Source organism: Haliotis rubra, unplaced genomic scaffold (assembly GCF_003918875.1).
Source record: "Haliotis rubra isolate DU_JTF1 unplaced genomic scaffold, ASM391887v1 Scf1296, whole genome shotgun sequence".
Classification (NCBI taxonomy): Eukaryota; Metazoa; Mollusca; class Gastropoda; order Lepetellida; family Haliotidae; genus Haliotis; species Haliotis rubra.
This window is the reverse complement of record NW_025765221.1, coordinates 29,677-52,586: the sequence shown is the minus strand read 5'-3', so window position 1 is coordinate 52,586 and position 22,910 is coordinate 29,677. Positions and strand designations below refer to the sequence as shown.

General features: G+C 39.9%; 1 long non-coding RNA gene across 1 annotated transcript; it reads left to right on the top strand.

Annotated features, from left to right (window-relative positions):
* Positions 1–1,180: 1,180 nt before the first annotated feature.
* On the top strand, positions 1,181–22,709 carry LOC124267019. The gene is made up of 3 exons (XR_006895928.1): positions 1,181–1,205; positions 8,336–8,341; positions 22,604–22,709. It is a non-coding gene; the product is annotated as an uncharacterized LOC124267019 (long non-coding RNA).
* Positions 22,710–22,910: the final 201 nt, after the last annotated feature.

Here is a 22,910-nt window from a genome sequence, read left to right as displayed (position 1 = left end):
AGTGTCGGTACATACCACAAGAGAAAGATTGCATATATATGTCAAGATCAAAAGACGCAAATGTTGTTGGTAGAATAAGAGGAGGTATGTTTGGTGAACATCATTTGCGTTTCAGCATGTTATCACTGTTGCTTGATTTTCGTTAATATTGATTGACCTGTTACAGGTATGTTTCATGAATTCTACCAACCAATCACGATGACATTGGTTGTCTTTCTTCCCATGTCCGGGATATTTCATTCAAGAGCCATAACAACGAAGAACAGCATGGGTTATACAACATGGGAAAGGTAGGCAAAGAGTAATAACATGTCTGATGCTTTGCCTATATCACCTTTGCAAGGTGCAATTTATTTTTTGTTTATTGTGCAAGCAGGTGATTCAGTGTCGCCTGTTTTGAATGCTTATTATAGCTTGATTTCAGTGTTGGCTTGGTTAGTCCTACAGAGAATGGATTAGTTATAAACGTGGTAGCAGCTGCAAAAAGAAAGCTGGCTGGAAAAAGTGTATAAAAAAGAATCAGTTGAAGCATCTGGTTTAGAGCAGTTGTATGATGCAAAAGGTTCTCTAATGGATTTAAGAATATTTGCAGATTGTTTGCTTGGCTATGCGGGATTTCTCAGATCTGCTGAATTATTAACGATTACTCGAGCTGATATTGTACTTTACCACTCTCACGTGATGCTGTTTATTGAGGAATCCAAAACAGGTATTCAGACCGTGGTTTGTGTTGGTGTTGATGAGCCGTTATAATAGTGCATGTATTCAATTTAAGTGTTTGTCCCTGTTAAGAGCTGAAAAGCTGTTACAATACTGTGTTGAGATCGAATGAAATATATGTGAAATCGTAGCAGAGCAACAAATTATAGCACCGTGTTGATAATGAATGGATAGCATGTACAATTTGGAGATAAGAACCGTTATACCACCGTGTGATGAAATCCAGGTGTAATCTGAACCGCAGAGCCGCTATAATACTGTTGTGATCACGAATAGTGTACATACATTTGTGACTAGAGCAGAAGATTTAATGGATTGAGGCTGAGAATGCTTAAACTTGTGCTTGATGCGGGTAGGATCATAAAGGTAGGTGATAGGTTGTAAAGCTTTATATTTAGATAGTATTGAGGGCTTGCCCAACCTTTTTAGCAACAATCATGAGTAAGCCCGGGCTTATTTTTGTTAATGGTAGCTACGCCCCTTGGGTTCAAGAGTTTTTCTTTGAAACTTTATCTCTGGTTTTACGTGTCGGGCTTCAGCATTGTGTAACTGACTCGTTAACATTCGTTGCATATATTGCACATTGTGTAAATAAGTCGCTTACGGGTAAGCCATGAAGGTGATTATGATTATTGTAAATCTAGGCTGTGTTGTGCACAGCGAGCCCAATGTTGATACAATGTGTTGTGTTGTCTGTTAGAGTGGAATGTAGGAGCTGGAGATGTAAGATTGGTTAAATGTACTTGAAAAAGCCATGGTGCGCTTAAACATAATTAAGAGCGTTGTGAAAAACAGAACATACTTTTTTATTAATAATGTCAAACAATTTGAAAAGTTTCCGGTATTATTGTATGCAATAACATAACATATTTGTTGAACTAAAAAAGCGGAGACAACAAGCTCTAGATAGCCGAGGGCTAGCCTCGGGTGTAACGGGTAACAGATACATGCGTGATTTGAATAATATGACCGAGTCCTACATTGTCATTGGGAAAACCTTTTCAAGACAGAAAATTTCAGTTGACAATTCATGGATTTGTGACATTCGTAGATCTTTCATTATGTCATCCACGACTTTTGCTAAATTCGAAGAAGTGCATAATTGAAGTACAACTTCTTTTTGTGTCAACGCCTTCAGATGTTCCAGGTGACGTATAACGTGACGACGTAGGACTCTGACGTCAGTTCCGAAAACGTCTATGAGGTACCGGAGTCCACGCTGACATTCTGTCGGTGTTCCAACTGTAAGAAGTGACACTTTACAGCCGGATGTCGACTTGAGAGCAAATGTGTCCACTGCCAGTATGTATTTCATATTTGATGAGAAGAGACGAAGAGCAACCCAATCTATTATTATTTTGCCTTCAGGGAACAGTGTATTTCGGGATTTGGCGTCCTCAAACAATGCCGTCATAGCCGACGAGTTTACCTCCCACAGAAAAGGCGTTATGGGTGCTGGAGATTCCGTCTCTTCACTCGTAAATTGGTAACTTAAGATGGTCTACAATACAAAAGTACATGAGATGACAGATGGTAGCTGTACGATATATAAAAAGGATGTTTCACAACAGACAAGAACTGTAGAGTTACGTCCTTTGAGAAGATCATGCGATCGTAGGTTTGTAAGATATGATTTGTTGTTTGTTTAACGCCACACTCGGCAATATTCCACCTACAAATTCTAGTAGTTTTTGAGTTGAGCCCCATCCGGGATTCGAACTCACACCCTCAGAGTCAGGCACCTAATCGCCAGCACACGAAGTCATAACATATGTTACATTTGACCAGTTTCTAAATGGCATCGTGTAATCATAGCTTTTGGCCGTGGGAGCCGTGCCAAGTTACACTTATCAGAGGGGTACACAAAGCCCGCAGTCCAGACTACCAGTTGTCCGACTTCCATTTTTGTGGAAGTCGCGGTAGCTGAGTGGGTTAGGCGTCTGACTTTGTGTGCTGGCGATTAGGTGCCTGACTCTGAGGGTGTGAGTTCGAATCCCGGATGGGGCTCAACTCAAAAAGTACTAGAATTTGTACTTTACTAAGAAAGTGTAATCGCAAGTTTAACATATGTTACATTTGACCACATTCTAAATGACATTGTGTAATCGAAAATACGATTTGTTTACGACGAACGTTTTCGATTATTTTTTTTTCAGAAATGTTTTTTAATTTGCAATCGCGCTGATAATTGTCGATACAAACATACAAATTTGAAGTCAGATAATTATGATATATCGGCAATACGAATATTGAAATTGGTTTGCGCTAATTTAACGATTTATTCAGGTTCCTTATATGAAACGCATTCTACTGTCAATTAAGTAATTCAGGTAAATTCAGGAAAAGTTCCATGATTTATGTTTGCCTTGTCATTAACATCTGTATGTTTGAAATTATCAGGATATTTCTGGATAATAATGTTCATTTTTCTATCTAGTATCAATGTGCCAAAATATTGTTTTAGTTGTCCCTTATTTAATGACACACCGACTGTTGGAAATCACCCACCCTCTTTACAAGGCCTTATGCTGAAATTAATTCAGCAGGCTAAAGGTTAACATTTCCGATTGTACAAATCGGTTTCTTCAACGCCGTGGCCCAAGATTCATAGTACAACATGATAAAGCACGTCGACTTCCTCATGTGAATACAGTTGCTTTGGCTCGTCTTCAACAGCACAATGTACACAATGGCCTGTACATTCACTGGATCTCTACCCTGCTGAGCATGTGTGACATAAAATAGAACGACGTCTACACCCTGTTCCAAATCAGAAAAAGGGCATATTGCCAAGAGGTTTAACCGAAGCTACATTCCACTGATTTACGCACCTTATCCGGAAATACAGGAGACCAGTAAAACCGCCTTACTTAACTTTCAGTAGTCGATATAAACTTACTTCAAACAATATTCTTGCAACTCGAGTCTTTGGTGTTTACATTTCACATCTTTCGAGAAACAATAAAGTAGGCCCAATTCGTGGAGATGCCAAAGAGTGAGTGAGTTGGGTTTTACGCCACTTTTAGCAATATCACGGCGGAGGACACCAGAAGTGGGCTTTACACATTGTACCCATGTGGAGAATCGAACCCGGGCCTTCGGCGTGACAGGCGAATTTTACCCACTAGGCTACTAGGCTACCCCACCGCCCCAGATGTGAAAGAGCGTCATACAACTCTTGCTCTGAAGTCTTCACAAAGGTATAGCATTTATGGCCTCAGAAAACCTTTCAAAATGCTTTAGAGAAGACGTGGAGGAAAGTTTAACATGTGACGTAACAGTGACAAAATAATGTTAAATGCTAGTCCCTATTTTTGTTCGTATCTTGGTCATTTACCATTCAATGAGCTGATGACAGGGGCTACTGGAGGGGCAAGATACCTTCAGTGTTTGGCAAATGCGTAGTACCATCACAGTTTGATTCTGATTCATAAACTCACACTTACGATACTGCCAAAGAATTGTGAAGATAAGGAAAGGGTTTATCTATTGATAATGAAAATGATGCCATTCACTGGTTTCCTCGATGTTAATGTAGAAGTTTAGTATGAATTCTGTAGATCCACCAACTGACTATGTCTGCATGATGTAACATGTGGACGACCGACCTGTTGCATGGCATGGGTGTTGTCCGGCTGCATATCTCCTATGCGTATTAATGAAAACACAGCTTAATCTTAACCACAGCGTGTTATTTTCAGCAAGGCAAGGCAGTGTGTGAACGTTATTTGAACAGAGGTGTTTTGCTGAGTCCCTGATAGCCAAATAGATCGCAATTGGAAACGTTTGTATATGATAAATGTGCAGTGAAAGACGGAGACATCCACATTGTGCTCATTATCATACACAAAGAGTAAATCACGACCTTTACGTCGAGAGATGAGTTGAGTTGAGTTGGGCTTTGCGTCACATCGGCATTATTCCAGCCATATAGTGACGAGATCAAGTTTCCATTCATTACCATTTTAAGTCCAAGGTCCAAAAGAGTTATATTTTAAAAACATATATATTCATTACATTTCTATTTCAAAACAAAAAATGTCATAGCACCAAATACAAAAGCAAGCAATTTGTTATTCTCTTTACAAAGTTACAATTTATGATACAGGCCAACTTCCCTCAGGTAGTTTACAATCAGATGCCCGCTCACACTTGAAACAGATCTTTCAGATTTCTCGCATCATAATGTGCATCCCTTGCAGTCGAAAAGTCCACACAGTCAAGCAGAATATGTTTGATGGTGAACACTTCATCGCAAGAGACACACATGGGAGGTCCATCCCCATCCGTTTTTCACGTCAAGAATATGTACTGGGGTATATTAATACATTAGGGAATGATTGTTTATCTATTGAACTCTGTTAAAAGCACAGTTACATTTCCCCGTAAATAAGCAAATGAGAAACAGTGTACAAGTATTTGATATGTGAATAATCCCTTTGCTCTGAAAACGTCATCTGTGCGAACGAATAAAACAGGCTTTTACTACCACCCGTTTTTGCAAAATTGGGATGGTGTGTTGGGACTGTGTTGTTCTCCGACGCCCTCAACCACTGGTCTTCATTCATCTGCCGATACAGAGATGCATCACAAGGCAAACAGACTATCGGTTCGGTCGCCTAATATGCGAAGCAGTGGGGTGCTGGAGACGCATTATATGCACTGTCCCCACTCGTGGCCGATGCCTATTCCTGTTTGTTTTATATACCTATTTGTTTCAAATCGTTACAGGTAAGGCTTGTGTATCTGAAACATGTTGCACTTATTGCCATGAGTGACATAGTTACAGACCTTTCTGCACGATACACTATAGGTGTCCTCAAAGGTTTTCTTCATAGCTTCAAAGTTGTGTTTGTTGATGGTCACTGCGTCGTATTTGATGCCGCCTACGTCTTTGTATTCTGCGTAAACGTGTTTGAGTAGGCGACTGTAAACACCTTGCCCTCGGAAGCCTTTCTTCACCCTACCGGTTCGTAGATGAAAGGTCAAACCATCGTCGATAAGATTAACACAGCAGAAACCAACCTATTAACACAGAAGGCATTTAGAACAGTGTAAACCTTGGGTTGTTCCTGTACGATTAAAAAACTGTTTAATAAATAGTGTGTTTTAGAATATTATATAGATCTGTCGGTATGATTTCTTTTACTGCTGCTGTACTGGTAAGCTTGCCAACAATTGCAAGTAGCCAGAGGATGGTTGAAGGCATGCTTGGGAATTAGACAAGTCGTAATCTGAAGCTTTATTACTCAGTATTCCTAAACAACTGCAAATAGCATATGTCGAAATAACCCACATGGGCCTAACTGGACGTTCAGTGGGATGTGTAATAGGGTATCCAGAAAACCATGTTTACTCGCAAAATCTGGTATAACTTAGAAAAAAACGAATAGCTGCTAAAAAAATTAGATCAGACTATAGATAGCAATTAGGTCGCTCAGCCAGGTATGACGACGAATGCAAATGCTGCCTGCAGGCGCAAGGGGTCATCTCAAAGATAGTTTATGCTTGTTCATGTGTTTTGAATATGTCTCATTTATTGATTAACATCACGTGTTTTTCTTCCAAAAAGTTTATGTTGAGATGTGTAAAAGAGTATGATACCCATAGAAAAGCTTCGATCAGACAGCGTATTAAATGTCTCAAACTATATAGGAGGACTGGATAGTATTTTCAAGTTGTTATGACATGCCGTTTGCTTCCACAGTTTAATTCCCCTAAAGGATTATCTTATGTCAGCTGATATCTCTATCCCCCCAGCCCGACCCCAACCACCGTCTGCGACACCCGTCCTTGTTTTGCTTTGAGACGACCCCTCTTACCTGTTTCTATTTTATAGTGATAGTGAGACTCCATGGTAGCTGCGTCCTTAATGATTTCAGTATTACGTTATTATTCATTTACGTCGTCAGCTATCGTTTATAATGAAGCTTAGTTTAATTCAAAATGGACATTTAAAAAGTTTCCTTTGTAATACTATATCGTCGCACACTAATTTAGCATAAAGCCATTGTCTGTTCCAAATAAGTCGCCTTGGAAAAAAACCGCATTGCCCATTTCTGCACTAATCTCTCCTCAGTAAAGTCTTTTTTCTACGTTTGCTATTTCCCTACCACCGAGACTGTAGTTAGGCCGAACTTAGTTTAACAGATATTTCACACATTCACATATCAACTATATAAATTCGAAATATAAATGCGAAAATTTCAAGGGTTTTTTTCTATTTCGGACAGTACTTTATTATTAGTTACTCTCTGTCTGCAATCTTTCATGCAGTGGCCTCATGCAAACGCTTCAAAACTGAAGATCATATCGTAACTTTGAAAATTTGCATTCTGTTCAGTTTTAATTTAAGATGATTTACACACGAATGGACTTCGCATGGACGATAATCATGTGTTATGTAGACATAATGGCAGCACTCATTGACCGGTCACAAGACGTGAATCTACGAGTGAGTGAGTGAGTTTAGTTTTACGCCGCTTCTGGCAGTAGTCCAGTAAAATCGCGGAGGGGGACACCTGATATTGGCTTCACACATTGTACCCATGTGGGGAATCGAACCCGGGTCTTCGGCGTGACGAGCGAACGCTTTAACCACTAGAGCGAGTGAGTTAATATTTAACGTCACATCGGCAATATCTCAGCCATATCGTGACGATAACAATTTATATAATACAAAAGTGAAAACATTGTGAAGAGCTAAAACTGTCGACGATTGGCAGTAAAAACACTAGAGTATCACAGATATGAACATAAAACTAGCATTTAAAACTAAAACAGTGTAATTAACTAGGAACCATGGGGACTTACATTACTTTTGCTACCTGCATGGACCCTAGCTGGATTTACACCATACCTTCAGCCGCTTGCGATTGTAGCCAAAATTTTAAAAGGACAAAAATACTACGTATAAAAACTTGGTCCGTGAAAATTTGACTTACGTACCCTCTCAAGAGGACTTTAACTACTAGACTACCCCACCGCCCCCGTCAATCTACCAGCAGGAGCGGGGGCTGTATTTGTATGAAATATTGACATCAACATTCTCATGTTCCCTTTATCGTTTCCATTTTGATAACTATGACTGATCTTAACATTGTTTTCTGTTACTGACAGATGTTTAGCAAATATAGGAAAATTTTTCTTTGAAAGGCTTTTCGAAGTTGGAAAAACATGAATAAGTGACACGATTCTTCATACCAACATCAGTCACATTTCCCTATCTTAATGGCTTCGTCATTACATTGTTATCTTTGTACATCCATCACACAATGTGTCAAACATTTTTCTCTACATGTTTGAAATACAGCCGACGTGGCGTGAAATGTCAAACTACATACATGGTAGTTCTTGCGTTCATACATCAATACAGACGTCTATTGTCCAGGAATGGCAAGAACTGGTTACAAACGTGTGTTATCAAGCTACTCACTATCTCCATTCCGATGATGCAGACGTACGACCTGACGTTACTGTCGTCCATGAAGCTGTGGTAACGATGGCGCAGGTAGTCAATCCCCCCTGATCACCTCCCCAATATCCATGACGTCGTCAAAGTCATCAACCGTGGCACGCCTTATGTGATAGTCAGCGATTGTTTCACTGCAAAGAGACATAGGTCAGGAAGTACTGACTGTAGGTTTTAAAAAACGACAGTCAGAATGGAGTGGTAGAAGCCTGGAATTGTAAATCAGTTAATTAGTTCGAGTGAAGTTAATATACATGTTTGTGTTCGTTTTGGCACTCAGATATATTCCTTCCAGCAATATGACGTCGGTCTTGTAAACAAGACAGTCCAGTGATTGACGTCATGAGCGTGGAGCTACGCAATTGGACGAGATACATAAACCAAGTCAGTAAGCATGACCAGCCGATCCCGTCAGCAGCCTCTTACGCCAGGCTTAGGTTGCTGAAGGCAAATTATAACTCAGATCTCCACATACACGTGTATGGAATGACTGTGGCGATGCACCACTCGTGCACCAGCTCCGATGAGTTACAGCGACGGCACCTTCATCTGGACAATGTACACATACGTTAGAGTATTCAGAAAAGTGGATATGGATACACGACTGACCGTGACTGTCCCTGACTGTGGGACTCGCTCCAGTGTTCGCTCATCTTTCATCAATAACGGGCAGTCCGAGTCGGTGTTGTCAGGAATGTACTGAAATCCATCGGAACGGAAATCCAGCGGTAATGACGACCCAAACAGGTGACAGCTGGGATGTAATGTGACCCTGATAATTATGTGTTTCATTTCATATAGTGTCGCGTGACTATTATTCACAGCGCTTGTTCCACACAATACCAAGAGGTATTGCTCAGAATCAGTTGTTGTACATAAATGGTTGGAATATTCAGCGTGTAAATCCTACGAGTATCACTGACTGACATTGATCCTGCTTTCGGTCAGTGCGTTTTAACACTCCCTGACAATGTAGCCACGGGAGATAACGATCTCAGTTAATATATGTAGGCAATTTAGGATCAAATTATCAGAACGTGTCATGTCCAATTACTCAACAAAGTGGATATTTGACTTGTAATCCGGTCACCAGACAAACCCGTGATTGTGAATGCGAGCCCTATTCAGTGCCATCGGGTACAAGGTGTATCAAATTAACAATTTCATAAATGCTGAATACCTGGTCTATTTTGTTGTCTCTTATAAAGGTTATGTGGCAACGTTATCCACTGTGTAAAAGTGTGTCTTTTAACATTAAAAAAGTGTGTCTTTTAACATTGCGCCGGTCATGACTATTATGGATAGGTCTGATACCATCGCATCACCATAACGCATAGTAATGTGGAAATATGGAATAGTACTGAGCTTGAAATAAACTTATCTGCAAATGGTTTTTGCATAAGAGAGTGTGAGTTAAGTTTGTCATAAGAGGCGACTAACAGGATCGGGTGGTCAGGCTCGCTGACTTGGTTGACACATGTCATCGGTTCCAAATTGCGCAGATCGATGCTCATGCTGTTGATCACTGGATTGTCTGCTCCAGACTCGAATAATCCCCAGCCATATAGTTGGAATATTGCTGAGAGCAGTATAAAACTAAACTCACTCACTCCTGCTTGAAGATGGTCTTTCTCTGTTTGTAGTTTTTCGTTTTTAGTTCTCGGTTCTTTCGTTTCCTGGGTCGAAGATGCATTCCACCAGAAGTCTCCGATTGCTTGCATTCGTATCAAAGGCAGGGCTGAAGCTCAACTCACAAAACTGGTTCACTGATTGTATGTCTTTGAAAGCTGTCTGGAAGCCGTGTCGTTTGGCACCTTTCCGTTGTGCCTGTCGGAAATGGAACATGCAACCCTTGATGTCACACTGGAAGTAGGTTCTCAACTCTAATGATGCCCAAGCAATGAGAAAACTCTACATTTCACTGAGGGACTGCATAACCACATTACAGTTGTTGAACTAGGAATCCAACTTGTCGAGTTGCGAGATTGTTCTTCAAGTAGCCAGACGTTTACCTGTGAGCAGATGGAATGAACATGTCAGAGTACTTGCGGCCACCCATGATTATACTTTGATTGACTTGCTTGATTGGGATGCGAGACATAGTTGAAGCGGATTCCAATCCATTCGCCATTTCTCAAAGAAAGCAAAGCAGACCACAGCAGTCGAGGCATGAAGATAAACTGGGCACAGTTTATAACATGAATGAAAATACTCAAAGCAAGAAAACTCCAAACTATGGAATGCCACACTTCACAGTGTGTGTAGTGGAAGAAGCATCCCTTCCCCGTTGCAGCTAGAAATACGGACAGGACCGCAGATTTGGAAGCCGACTCAAAATCCATCTGTAAAAAAAGAATTAAATAAATTAGTGTGAATGTCAATTTATCACGACGTTATGGTTAAGTAAATTCGTTATGTGATCAAGATATAATTGTAATATCATTACCTGAACAATCTGTGGTTCAACTGGAGACCTGCATTGGTGCAGCATCCCTCAGGAGTCTAAAAGCACGGGTGTAGGTCTTTTTGGTCTTGTTGGGCAGCAGAAAGAATACCAGTGGAAACATCTGATCTGCAACCTTGGCGTGAATCGAGTTGGAGAAAGAGATTAAGGCATACATAGAAAGTCCCATCACCGTAAATGACATCAGCTTCGCAGAGATGCTCAAGATTCTTCCTGGTGGTGAAACCTTATGTTTTGTCATCAGCGCCGTCATCGATGCATAGGAAGCGGTCGCCTGCAAAGGTGGGAAGACTGTACGTCTTGGCCTTGTACAGCTGGTTCTTGACGCTGTCAAAGGATGGCATGGACTCGATGGCTGAGGTTTTGTCTTCAGTCCAGGGACTAGGCTTAACGGTTCCTCGTTGTAAAGGGAAGGCATTGGTGTCAGTAATGTCTTGACCTTCAACTTGGTTTAAACATATTTTTTTCCAAAAGAATATGGTTTGGTAAACAAGCAGAACCTTGCTTATATCAATACCTCACCAGTACATATGTCATTTAAACAAAATACACAAGAACTGGATACACAAAACGACACATTAAACCACATATATGTGCGTTGTAGGTGCTTATCAACCTTGAGGCTGCATTTACACTTAATTAATTGTTTACATGTTTGTCTGGAATAATTTATCAAATCGTTTAGACTTAAAAATGTATTGATGCAGGGACTCTATTATGTTCTTATTGACATCGTTGTTAGCTGTAGGTAGTCCGTATAACACAGCTTGGAGACTATGGCCATTTACATAGAAATAGGTATTATTTCTAACAGCAGTGTATAACTTACATGTAAAAAGATAATGAACAGTATCTTCATTGTGGCATCCACAAGCGCATTCAGGGTTGTTGGAAATGTGTCTATTTACTTTATCCGCATTCAAATCACTACAGCCGAGCTTAAGTCGACAGTGGACGATCTGACAGAATGGACTGCCATACTTCAGGTCTATGTAATTATTGGATTCATCATTTTTAAGCAGAGATTTGAATACACCGATTGACTTAGCGAATACGAAATTATCAGTTAATGAATACCAAATTTTAATTGTGTCAGGTAGGAACGATTGTTCATATATTTTAGTCATACAATTTATAGTTTGTAGCTTAGATTTATTACGGAGATTATTATTATTGACTGTTTTCTGAGACAAATTTAGGAACAAGGTCACAGAGGTATTCAGGTGCGAGATCGTTATTCATCTTGAAAAAATCCATGAGTTTAATGTAGCGCCTTCTTTCTTTTAATGGTTTAGACTTTGTTTCGATATATAACCTATGATGACTCGTGCCACAAAAAGCGCCGCATGTTGTACGAAGTTCATCTAGATGTAACTGTTCAAGAATAACGGTTTGGTCATTCCTACAATTATCCCAGATGTGATAACAATAGTCAAGTATCGACATCACAAACGATTTGTACATGGTTTCTAGCGTATTTGTGGAGAAGCGATATTTAAAACTTAGGAGACAGTTTCTCATGGGCCTAACGATATCTTCGATATGACTTTTCCATCCACCATGGCTCTGTAGAGATATGCCTAGGTGTATATGACTTTCCACTTCTCGTACCGGGGTTTGGTTCATGTTCAAGGTCGGATCCTCTCAGTTTTATGTTTAGGGATAAGTGCACAAAACACAAATAAGACACATGGTCCTGAAACCTGTACCCAACAGGATCTGACATCTGACGTTTTTTGACCGATCGCGGAAAAAGTTGTTAGAAAACCATCATGCAAAATTGTGCTATTTTCACGCTTCACAACGAGGGGTGCACACGGCTGGATTTGCTGTTCGTAAGGTGTTTGAACAAGATGCAATTGATACATAGCAGTACTATATAACATTTTAACATTTATTAGCAGAGAGATTTCAAAATGTGTAATCTTATTAAACAGTTGTTGTACAGATATAATGTGGTTAAAGATACACAGCCACCGTTCATTGCACGTGTTATATTATGGTGTTGTATATTTTTCACCTGTCAACTCGAGTGATTTTGCTAATGAACCAATATTCACTATTCTGGAAGATAATATTACAAATTTTCGATCAAAGGATTCTGACTGTCAAATTATTCTCCAAGGAGACTTTAATGGACGAACTGGTAGTGATGTGTATTCCGATATCATAATTTACGATGACCCCCACCTATTTACCAATTGATAAACTACCAATCTGATGATGGGATTGAGCCACGTGTATCCCAGGATCGTGTAATCAACAAACGTGGACATCAACTCTTGACTTTTTGTAAAACTACAGGACTTATCATTTGTAATGGTCGTTTGTTCAACGATAAGGGTATTGGCAAAATTACGTTTTTTGCAAATAATTGACAAAGTACTGTAGATTATGTTCTTTGTACAGAAAATACCTTCGAACTGTTTAACAGCTTTGATATTGCTGATGAAGTGGAATCTTCTCATCTAAAGTTAGGTTTTATTTATGTTGAAATTAGTGTGAGTAAAGAAAGTATGAATGTCAAATTGCATTTTTAATGGCTTTCAGTATATAATGCAGTCGTGTGCTGAGCATTGTAAGAAGGTTGTCTCTTCAGGTGAATCAGGTGATACCAGGGGACGTAGCTGGTTTGATACAGAATACATTGAAGCTCGTTGTGAGGCTCGTCGTTTTCTCCGTGCATTTCATGCAAGTTTCAGTGATAAACAACGGTACATCGATGCGTGGAAGTTTTATCAGCAGCTTTGTTCATCGAAAATGTCTGGTCAGTTTCAAGATTATGTTGAAACTAAATAAAGCATTGTGTACGAGGGATAATAAATCATTCGTGGCAATCGTTATCCAGAAACGTGCCTTTAAATGTAACAAGATTAAAGCTTCCGAGTGGGTTGATTATTTTTAACGTTGTTTAGAGGTGTTTGCACGTCAAATGTTGAGGCAGAGTTTTATGAACTAGTTCAAACGTTTATAGATTCTATCGATGTTGATCTCATTACCTCTACTGTAGACCAGGAATATCTTGATAGGGAAATATCCATGCAGGAAGTTGTCGACGCGGTAGAGAGTATGCAGTCAGGTAAAGCACCGGGGTTTAGTGGGATAAGTATAGAGTTCTTCAAAAATGCTCCAATCAGTTGCTTCCAAGTGTTGCAGTTTTTGTTTAATGCCATACTATCTTCAGGGGTATACCCGTCAGCCTGGACTCTAGGTGTTATTATTCCTCTGCATAAATAGGACAGTGTAGTTATACCTTCTAACTATAGACCGATTACACTTTTGGGAGTTTCAGGAAAGATATTTGCTAAAGTCATTAATAGCAGGTTGTATGCATACGTTCAGCAAGAAGAATTTTCACCCCAGAGCAAGCTGGTTTTAGACATGGTTTCCAAACAGCTGATAATATTTTTATTCTTCATACTGTCGTCAATAAATACACTTATCATTATATAAGGGACGGCTATACTGTGCTTTTGTCGATTTAAAGGATGCGTTCGATTCTGTTGACAGAAATAGTTACTTTACAAGCTGTGGCTTGGAAATGTGAAAGGAAAGACGTTCTCTGTGCTTAAAAATATGTACCAAAATGTAAAGTCATGTGTCTCACTTAAAACAGGCTACACCTCTTTCTTTGAATGCATATATGGAGTACGCCAAGGATCTCCATTTGTTTTTCTCCTTTTTTATCAATGATCTAGTTGAATATTTGTCTGCTGATAAGCAGAGGTGTATCGATTTACATTTTATTGAACTGCTTATTCTGCTGTTCGCTGATGACATTGTTCTATTTGATGGCACAGTTCTAGGGCTGCAGAAGAGAATTGATAAGTTAAGCACGTATTGCAATAAATGGAAACTTAAAATAAACATTGATTAGACTAAAATTATTGTTTTTAGAAAAACAGGTAGACTTAGGAAATATGAAAAATTCTTTTTAAACGGAACCCCTTTACAGATAGTCTCATCATATAAATATCTCGGCGTCCATTTCTCTTGCTCTGGACATTGGTATCAAACCCCAAAAAACGTTAGCGGAACAATCCTGGAAAGTACTGTCTGTTGTATGATCTTCTATGAAAAACTTTACACATTTACCACTGAAAGTTTTATTACATATATTTGATGTTAAAATTCTTCCAATCTTGATGTATGGTTCTGAAGTTTGGGGTTTTCATCCCTCACCAAATATACATATTCATGACAAGTTTTGTAAGCAAATACTTCACCTACCTATTGCTACTCCGAACATCGTTGCACGTGGTGAAATAGGTCGCTATTCTTTGAAGGTTAATATTTACTATAAAATTGTGAAATACTGGACCAGGTTAATAAGTCAAGATAAGAATATTATTTTGTATAAAGTATATAAATATCAGTATTGTTTAGCTGAAAAGAATCCTGATTGTTGGGCTTTGAGAGTTAAGAAACTTTTCTTCAGCTATGGTTTTGGAAATGTTTGGGTTGATCAACAAATTACAAATGTTAACAATTTCTCATACAATTTAAGCAGAGGTGTATTGATATTGATCTTCAAACGTGGGCTTCAGATCTTGAAAAATATACTAAACTAGATTTTTTGCAGACAGATAAAAATGACTGTGTCCGAAGAATATTACATCAGTGCTGTAAATGTGAAGGTATATTGTATTGTCCTTTGTAGATTCGCTGTTCAAATCATATGTTAATGATTGAACATGGAAGACGTTTAAATCTTGCACGCAACGAACGGTTGTGTCCCTTGTGTGTTATTCCTATGATCGATCGGGGCGGTGGGGTAGCCTAGTGGTTAAAGCGTTGGCTCGTCACGCCGAAGACCCGGGTTCGATTCCCCACATGGGCACAATGTGTTAAGCCCATTTCTGGTGTCCCCCGCCGTGATATTGCTGGAATATTGCTAAAAGCGGCGTAAAACCAACTCAGTCAGTCAGTCAGTATTCCTATGATCGAATCAGAATACCATTTTTGCCTTGAATGTCCATTCTATGACGATCTGAGAGCATCTCTCATACCACGTTTTTATCATGTATATCCTTCTGAAAACAAGCTAGCTCTACTGTTTACTTCTCAAAATAATATTGTTATAAACAACCTTGCTAAATATATATTTTTTAGCTATGAATAAACGTATCAAATATTTTGCATCCTGCTGATCTGTGTTCACATCTCGGTACAATTATACCTCTATGTTCATTCCGTCACTTTTATGGCGCTTCATGTCATATCTTGAATCCGTCTGACATGTATGTGTATAAAGGGCAGGTGGCCCCCTTGTTCTCGTCACTACATGGCTGGAATAATGCCGATGTGACGTAAAGCCCAACTCAACTCAACTTCAATAAGTAATTTCTACATGAACGGAATACACCTCTCTCTGTCTAAAATGTATTGTCATAATCCGATTATGATTCAATGCCATTTAGAAAGTGGTCAAATGTAACATATGTTATATTTGGGATTACATTTTCTTAGTAAAGTACAGATTCTAGTACTTTTTGGGGGTTGAGTCTATCAGGGATTCGAACCCACACCCACAGAGTGAGGCACCTAATCGCAATGCCATTACATAATCCGAGTATGTTTACATATATACTGCCTCTCCCTTCGAACAGGGGACGGTGGGGTAGCCTAGTGGTTAAAGCGTCGGCTCGTCACGCCGAAAACCCGGGTTTGATTCCCCACATGGGTACAATGTGTAATGTCCATTTGTGGTGTCCCCGCCGTGATATTGCTGAAATTACTGTTAAGAGCGGCGTAAAACCAAATTCACTCACACGCTTCGAACGGTGTGAGGGTACTGAGAAAACTATCTAATCATATATCTCGAATGAAAAATGAGATACAAGAATAGTGTAATGTAAATTCAGTGCGAAGTTATGCATCACTGTAGTATTCACACATATAATTTCTCTTCTCTTAATACGAATAAAAGATTTGTCACTTGATTTAGTAAAACAACATCGAGTCTCTTAACAGCTTTCTGTACACGACGTCTTACTAATAGAGGTTTCCAAGTAATTCTGAAACATGCTGGGTACCTACCACAACCCTACTGACCATGTAGACGTATGACTTGTTGCTGGGGTCGTCTAAAAAGCTTTTGTAGCGGTAACGGAGGTAGTCCTTGCCGCCATGCACCTCTCCGATCCTCATGACGTCATCGAAGTCATGTCTGGTCGCCCTTCGAATACAGTGCTTTGTCATATCAGTTGGATCACAGAAACGGGAGCCATGTGCTGCTACCTGCTGAGCAGTATAGTATTTAGTGTCGTGAAACGTCACGAGGCTGGAACTATATAGAGAGCTGGTGTAAACTATTTTATCATGCAAATGTATGGCAGTCAGGTTCTGCTTAACGATTTGCATTAAATGTGTATAGGCTGCATACTAAATCAGTGACATGTTTGTAAAGCGTGTTTAGTACAATGGGTGTTTTGCACTCACGAAATATGCTGAAATATATATTCCAGCATGCATTGGAAATAGGTTTAGGTATACAGCAGACACAACGTTAAAGCTACATTTACAACAACATGGCGATTCGCGATGCCCCGACACTCAGGAAGTATGTGCGCCTGCAAGCGAACTCATACTCACAAATGCATTTGAACTTTGCACAAGTTTTGAAATGCCTCCGAGGTAGTATCTAAAAGAAGGAATAATTGGAATTTATAAGTAAGATATAAGGGAGGGAAGGAGTGAGTGAGCGATTTGGGTTTTACTCCGCTTTTAGCAATATTGCAGCAACATCACGGCGGGCATCACACATTGTACCCATGTGGGGAATCGAACGCAGCCTTCGGCCTGAGATTTCTAAACATATTCAGATGTCAGGACCTTACCCTAACCCTAATCCAAACCTTCACATCTCAAGCTGGGACTCTTACCAAATGATTGTCGTACATATTAGGAAATACAAGTGGTTTGTATTTAGCACGAAGGATATAAAGACATGAAGACTGTTGAACTTGATATTCTCCAAAAGGGTGATGTGCTGTTGACCAGAGGGCAAGCGTGAGATCACCAGGAGTAATTGCCAAGGTTGGAGTAGTGGCTATTGTAGGCTGATGAGTCGGACAGTGGAAGTACGGAAGAAATTTGCTAACGCCAGTAGCCTGGTAACTGTGGATTCGTACTGACAGAAGCCAGGGATTGATGCCAAACACGGATACTGTTACCTTGTTGTTATAGTAACCATTAACCAATTACTTGTATCACTATTTGCCATAGTAACCCTCATTTACTTTTATCACTATAAACATGTACCGTATAACAGTTATTGTTCTACGACTGTGCCGATGAGTAGGTCTGGTTAGGTAAGTGTTTGAGGGTCTGTGTGCAGGTGAATAAGTGTGTGTCATGGTTTGAGTATATGTGGGTGAGGATTGAAAAGCCTGGGTTATGTGCGTGTGAGTTACATGTGAATTACATAATTGTGAGTTGCATGTGAGAGAGCTCTATTTCTGTTTTGTATAGGATGAATGTGTGAAAAGCGTGTTTTGTATTGTATATTTGGAGGTTGGTTCAATAAACCTTGGAACCTAATCTCTTCTTCTGATTTGTGACAAGGCGTCTCTGCTAAAGATAACTGAACGAGTTCCACCACACAACAGTGATCCGTTTGGCCCAAGATATGCCCTTGGTTGTCCAACTGTAACAAACATGACCCCTCCACTGAAATGTCAAGAAGCCATTCCAAAGTTTTTCGGTCTGATGAAGGATTGAATTTCATCGGACAAAGTGCTCTTAGACCAGTAGTCCACAGCTTCCTTCTGATGGTGTTGCTGGAGAGATGGAGTCCAATGTCCGTTGCGTTTGCATGGGTCATTATGATTGGCATTGTGTATTCAGTTAGGAATCGGTTATCACGGCCATTGGTCTTCCTCACTCTCCCAGCTATTCCTGACAAGTCTGCTACTAAGAGTGTGGTTTATGTTCATGTTTGCACCGACCTTCGAAAGGATACCCCTGCACCATGCATTCCAGTAACTTGCAATATGAAGAAACGTCAATTTTAGTGCGGTCGTCTTTTAATGCAGTTAAAAAACGCACTGTAAATTATGAAATTTATGCCCCAATGTGCTTGGCACCTTCGTAGCATGTGAACATGCGGCCCTTATGCGGTCTCCACTGCAGGGACGTCCTATGACTTGGCGTTTTGCTGAAACTGTAACTCATGTTTCTATGGAATATTTGAATAAATGATTAATTTCACGCTGCAAGGTATGAAAATGAAACATAACTACAGCTCTTCCGTGATGTCCCCCGAGACGTGGCATGTCGGCACTTATTCCAGTGACTTAGGGTGGGTAAGACTCCTGATTTCTTAAGACTGCTTTGAGTTAAAATGAAAAGCGTCTGGCCTTCTAAAGAGAACATTGCTGGCCTTGTTCCTAGAATACATCATGCATCTCAATTTCGTGCAATTCAAAAGGTAATTGTATGGTTCCACTTCTTTGACAACACACCCCTTCTCTGCTTCAAATCCAAACTTCATTCACAAGTTTACTAATAAAATAAAATATATCCCAAGTGATGTTAAATGTTAACTCACTCATTCACTCACTCACCCACTAAATATAGACAAGATATCTTTCAAAGAGGTACATGCTGTTATTTAGGCATTGGTATTTGTCAGTGCAAAAGGTTTTCATAATGTCCTGAATTATGTGGATAGCGTCCTCCTCTGATACCAAAAAAATATGAGTGAGTGAGTGAGTTACTATTTAACGTCACATCGGCAATATCTCAGCCATATCGTGACGAAAACAATCCATACAATAAAAAGTGGAAACATTTTGAAGTTAAAACCTGTCGACGATGGACAGTAAAAAGACTAGAGAATCACAGATATAAATATAAAACTAGCGAGCAAAGTTAAAATATTCCAATCAAAGAAGACAATACAATATAAAATACGGGCTATAGATCGCCAACAACTGAAGGTAGATCACCATACTATGGCCCATGGGGACATGCATTACGTTTGCTACCTGCATGGACCCAAGCTGGATTTACACCATCCCTTCAGCCATTGGCGTTGATGCTGAGATTTAGCCATACATTAAAAACACAAAAATACTACGATTAAAAACCTGGTACACTTAAATTGACTTGAAATGATTTGGGACTTACGTACCCTCGTAGGAGGACAATAATTTTACGCTACTTCAACCGCCAAAAATATATGTGATTGAGGTTTTACGCCGTTTTTAGCAATAATCCAGCAATATCACGGCGGCAAAAATATATGAACGTCCTGGGGCAGATTCGCTTTTTCGCCCTGGACTATTTGGCAAATAGTAGTTGATGTTTCGTTAGAGTACATAAGTGACAGCAGAGTATACTGTTAACGTTTCACTGAACGCGAACCAGGTCTCTTTCAAAAACATACATTTTTGTACAACAGCAATGGTGTTCATGAATACAGAAGGTCTTCATAATATCCTGAATTATGGGAGTCATGTTCTCCTCTGATACCAAGCATATAAGAACGTCATCTTGGCGGAACGTCATCATGTGATGAAGATGTCTTAAGACATGATGATGTAGTGTGTTGACGTCACTGCCATATATGTCAACATGGTACATGCGACCTCCACTGGCTGCTATTTGTGTTCCCAATGTTACCAACGACGCGTCACCCTCGTTCTTAGACGAGAGGATCAGGGAGTCTTGCTGAAATATGTACTGCATGTTTGCGGTTATCGGTCGAAAAGGCGCCCAATCTACCGTGAGTTTACCATCAGGAAACAATTGACGGCATGACTCTTGGGAGGAGAATAGTCTTGCCATGTCAACTTTTGTCATTTCCTTGACCATGTTAATTGATGTTGATTGAGGTAACCTTGCCACCTGGGAGACGCTGCTGGTGTAGTACATCACGTTCTAAAATAGAAGTAGCGGTTGTACATTGATCATGATCATTCCGATTCGAAATGATTGATGCCGGTCTTGAAATATACTGGTGAGTGAGTGAGTGAGTGAGTGAGTGAGTGAGTGAGTGAGTGAGTGAGTGAGTGAGTGAGTGAGTGAGTGAGTGAGTGAGTGAGTGAGTGAGTGAGTGAGTGGAGTGAGTGAGTGAGTGAGTGAGTGAGTGAGTGAGTGAGTGAGTGAGTGGACAACGCTACATGACACTGGGGAACGATAACACACAAAATCATCTCTAACCATGGCACCTGACCATCCAATCAAATCGGTTGCATTTGAAGCTGGGGACAAATTTGAACATACAAAAGGTGACCATGAACAGCATATCAGTCCATACATCATTAAACGTGAGGTAAGGTGAAATTGGGTTTAACGTCGTACTTGAGAATATTTCGCTCATATGACGACGTGCATGCGTGTGTATGTGTATGTGTATGTGTACTGCTTGTACTAGCCCAGACTTAAGCTGGTTTTATAGTGCTAGCCCACTGAGATACCATGCCGGAGTGAAGCATGAATACCCCACTCAGACACATTATTCTGACTCCGAGCCCACCAGTCCTTGTTGTACCCATTAATGCCGAGCGCCAGGCAGGGACCAACAAGTACCATATTTTAACGTCTTTTGGTATGACGCGGTCGGGGATCGAACCCGCGACCTTCCGCTCTCCTGGCGGACGCTCTAACCACTACACCACGGAGGCGGTGTCATAAAACGTGAACCCGATATTGTTCATAAGGTTGGTTGTATATTTGAGGTTTGCTTCAGCCGACACATAAATGATGCGATTCTTAATCAAGTATTTCTGTTTGTGTTGATTTGATGTGTAAAACATGGTAAACTCTAGGATCTAGAACGTTTTCCATACCTTGCAAGAAAGCTCAGTAAATGATTGCCTCAAAGTTGGTCTTTCTCTCAAGTTTATATTGTCTGCAACCATTACTTCGTATTTTAGGGATTCTCTACTTCTGTACTGATGGCGTACATATTTCTTCAATGTCCGAAATATGCCTTGACCATGGAATGAGGCCTTCACTCTACCGCTACGACACAGCAAAGTCTGTCCTCCATCAATGAGAAAGGATGCAGAGAACCCAACCTGTAACACAGAATTAATTTAAAAGTTACTTGATCATACAAAAATATGCCACTTTCTGGTGTACTCCCGCTATGATATTGTGGGATATTGCTAAAAGCGGCGTAAAAGCATAGTCACTCACTCACCTTCTCACCGTATGACTCACTCCAGTAGCTACAGAACATTCACAGAAAGCTGTAACGAGACACCGTATTGTGGTTTACAAACGGTTAGGTCCCGTAAGTTCGACCTTTGGATGGGTGTAATCAATGAGGAATGATGCAGTGAAGCCGACCTGTCATATAGGAATATTTTAATACAAATAATTTATTCTTGACACGTTGATCATATAATCTGTTGCTAAAACGGTGTGTCGGAATACTATCATAACACCAACACTCCATTCTGTGTAATACGACTGACATTCAGCAAGTCAAAACCCTTGCTAACAATATATCTACAGCAATAGATTGACCGTGTTTGCCTTAGTCAATGAATGAACGATTTATAACAACTATATGCAACAAAACCCTGTCAATGTCCACAGTCCTCTGCCCAGGACATTGTTGATTGTATGAGTTCGATTTTTTCATAAGCATTTGTTTATACAGTCACTTACCAAAAAGTGATTACGAACAGATGAGCAAGTCCTGCCGCTATGGTCGCATCCATCATGGATACAAACAAGAGACCAATAACGACTACCAAACGCTATAGTGCGTGAAGTGAAGGTGAAGTGTTTGATGTTGTGAAAACAGTGTTGTTTTCAGAGATTAAGACACTGGCTTTCTACAAAATGTGCAATGTGTTCACTCAGGAAACGAAATATGGCATGTGTACCAGCGAGTGAATGAATCTCACTCAATGACTGTGATTATGTTGATTACCGGTGAGTTATTCACTTTCTTACATTGCATGCTATAAGAATGTTGGAAATGGCAGTTTTCATCGTCATTTCCACAACTTCACTTATGGCAAATGTACAATTAGACTACAAGTTTCTTCCTACGTCTCGTGGTGGAAGATACCTATGTGTAAATGGTTATATGTACATCCTCAACAAGAGGAAAAGGGGAAAGACTGCAGATCAAGAGATTCAACAGTGAACGATATAATTTATACACATATTTTATTCATGAAATATAAACATAATATGACTATGGATTGACACAACAAGCCAACGGCTTATGTAAGTGCCGCTCCATCAAACATTACACAAAACTATGCAATCAATAATTAGTTTCAAACA